The 3,495-nt window shown below is 36.7% G+C and overlaps 1 pseudogene; it reads left to right on the top strand.

Annotated features, from left to right (window-relative positions):
* The first annotated feature begins 2,354 nt into the window (after positions 1-2,354).
* LOC112482783 lies at positions 2,355-2,473 on the top strand (annotated as a pseudogene).
* The last annotated feature ends 1,022 nt before the right edge of the window (positions 2,474-3,495 follow it).

Raw genomic sequence — 3,495 nt, 5'->3', positions numbered from 1 at the left:
GTGGAATAGAAATAAGTTTTACCCAATGGAGTCATAACAGGCCCTTTGTACTTTGACCAGCTTGTCCTCTAACTACTGAGATTGTTTTTGTTTTGTTTTGTTTTTAATCCATGCTTCACCTGCAGGAACAGCAGCTACAGCTCAGCTTCATCCTCCCTCTTTTTCCCATCCTTGGTTCTTGAGAGTCTCTGGAGAATTTAGATGATGTACCAGCTCATGGTATAGTTTGGTCTGGGGATTCGTGCTCTCAGTAATACCAGTACCACTGACCCTGCTTTTAAAAATCAAGAACAGTAAAAGCAGAATTTTTAAGACTTAATAGTGTAAAATATAAACATTTCAATATTTTATATAACCCACTCTACTAACTGTGTTTAAAAAAATAATTGATATCTATAAACCCAGTTACTGCTTACAATTCACTTAATTTTACTTAATAACAATGCTGAGTATAAAAAAATATGTCATTCAGTTTTCTAGATGTCAGAAGATAGATTCAGAAAAGATAGATTCTCCAAGGTCACACGCTCTTTAATTGCTGAGTCAGATCTGGTATCCCACAAGCTTCTGCGATTAAAACATCACTTCACCCTTTGGAATATTAGGTTTCTTACACATAGAGTCTTGCTTAAGGGAAGGATGAAGGGCATGTTGCCCACTTTTTTCCCCCAAGCAGCCCTAGCACCAGGTCTGTGATTTCTCTGGGTTATCAGAATTAGGCATCTTAATTTTCAGGTTTCCGTGAGAAACATAGAAACTCAGGGGGTCATGTCAGTGTTTGTGTCATGGTTTTAGGTGTGTTCGTGGCTCAAAAGTCATGTTATAAATAATATCTGAAATAGAAAATTCTTAGTTCTGCACTCTAGGACTTCATGGTGAGAGCTCGAGTCCCTGTTGGGCCCAGGTAGTGTTGCTCAGGATTCAATTTTGACACAGCCAGAACCTTTGTCTCTCTACAACCTTCCCACTTCTGATCCCAGAAAATTAGCCAATGTAATATTTGAGTCAAAGGAGTCTAAAATTTGCTTGTTTGAAAGTAAAAAAGCGCCAGAGGAATTAAAAACAAAACAAACAAAAAACCGTAATGACCAGTTTCAGTCTGTTCAGTGCTATAACAGAATACCACTGACTTGGTGGTTTATAAACAACAGCAGTTTATTTCTCACACTTCTAGGAACTGGAAATCCAAGATCAAGGCACCAATAGAATTGGTATCTGGTAAGAAACCACTGCCTGCTTCATAAATGTCCATCTTCTTTCTGTGTCCTCACAGAAAAAAGCAACGGAGCTCTCTAGGGTGTCTTTTATAAGGGCACTAATCCCATCTTGAGGGCTTCATCCTCATAACCTAATCACCTCACAAAGGACTCACCTCAAAAATGACGTCTCATTGGAGATAAGGTTTCAACGTGTGAATTTGAGGGACACAAACATTGTCTGTAGCAACTGCTTTGTTAGAAAACAAAATAACGCAAAATGTATTATGAAAACCAAAGATGAAATTGTTTTGCTGTTGTTAAGGAAAGCAATTTAGTTGGATTAAGAACTAACTAGAAAATCATGAAGTGACAGTACAGCTTTTCTGGAGTTTGTCTTGTCACCTTCCCACTCTCTGATTCTTCAATCTGTTTAGCATAAAGATGCTTCTTATATGTTATTTCCCATCTCCCACTTCCTAATAATTTTGACTTAGTCCGAGAATATTTTTATATATCTACAAGATGCTTAGCATTTCATCAGAGGCTCAGTATTCAGTTACTAATTTATTTCTTATCATAATTCCAATGAGAAAGCAGGGGCTCAGAGAGACCAACTTACTTGCCTGGGGTTGTGGAAATAGTAAACAGCGCAATATATGTAAACCATACAACCTAGCTCAAAAGTACTAAACCAGAGTGCCTCTCTAATACATCAGGCTACCATAGTTGTCAAAAGCCACCCATTCCACCTTTCTCACACCAGAAATCTTAAGAAAGAGAGCAAGAAGCTGTTATGCTGTTTGCTGATGAAATATTTACTGATGAAATATTTTAAGAAAATACAGTTCTAAATATCAAGAGAATATTATATCTTAATTTATCTGATTGTAAGTTATTTCTTACCTATGAGATACACCCATACAAAGTATTTTCAATGAGAATGTAAATCATATTATCACAGAATGTTTATGATTACTTACACTTTATCAGTTTAGTAAAACCAATAGCTAACATTTATAAAGTATTTTCTATGAAATATGTCAAGTGGGTGATAAACACTTTTGCATGTTTTGCCTCATTCAATTCTTCCAACAATGCTGTCATTGACTACATTTGACAGATGAGAAAGGTTGAGTATTAGAAAGTTTATGTTAAGTCTATGGCCATGCTACCCTGAACAAGCCTGATCCCGTCTGATCTCGGAAGCTAAGCAGGGTCAGGCCTAGTTAGTACTTGGATGGGATACCACCTAGGAAGACCAGGTGCTGTAGGCATAAAAAATAAGGAATTGTAAGCTGACAAGGTCCTTGCAATCTGTGAGGTCAACCAAGGGTTGCCATGCCTAAAAAAAAAAAAAAAAAAGAAGAAGAAGAAAGTTTACTTTAAGAGTAGAGCAAGATACAAGCTAACTTCAATTGGACTTCAAGGCCTTTGTATAACCTTCATCTGCCTGCAAGAAAAAGGAAATCAGGATTTGTAAAACACGCACACATTTATTACTGATCTGAGATACAAATGCAAGCAGGCCTCTATATCCCCAACAGTGATTGTGCTCTGCTTTCAGATATCTTAAGTTTTTAGGTGTATTTTTATGGTTAAACCACTGTGCTAAGACCCAGCTTATAAAGGAGATGGTTCAAATTTGTCCATTTCAGATTCCTGGCATTTCCACACACCTCTTGGACTGGTTATCACTTACAATGATCTCTCTGCAGTGCTGATTTTGGGGCTAAATAACAATAGTAATGGTTACAACAATAAAACTGATTAATAATGACGATGATGACATTGATGATGATATTATCACTACAGCTTTCATTCCAAGCAAACTTCTTTCTCAGAGAGAGTTGAAGGAGGCAAATCAGAAATCTGCAATGAAAGGTTTAGCTCATAGATTACCATATGTGAATCTGCTTTGATTATTGCATTTGCTGTTAAGACAATTTGAATTCTAAATGACACTTCAATCCAGAAAGTGTGAAATATGAAATCTGCACTGTTAAAATCGTACAACTGAGCTCTGATAAATAACCTCAAGTAATTTGAGACTTAATGCACCATTAAGACCATTTCTGTTCCCATCTACCTTTGTGGCCAATTTTAACATATAGGTTTCCTTTTAGAAAAGCTAAGATCACTTTCCAGCCCTGAAAAACAGGCCTAGACTGTGAAATGCAAACGCCATCTGGCAGTAGAACAGTGATACAGTGATCTTTCTTAAAAACAGTTGTGATGGAGTTCCTCATTTGATCTTATTTAACTGTCATGCCTTATAAATCAGTTAGATGGAGATTTC

The sequence above is a fragment of the Pteropus alecto genome, unplaced genomic scaffold, assembly GCF_000325575.1.
Source record: "Pteropus alecto unplaced genomic scaffold, ASM32557v1 scaffold155, whole genome shotgun sequence".
NCBI lineage: Eukaryota > Metazoa > Chordata > Mammalia > Chiroptera > Pteropodidae > Pteropus > Pteropus alecto.
The sequence above is the reverse complement of the archived record's forward strand: the minus strand, read 5'-3'. Positions and strand labels throughout refer to the sequence as shown.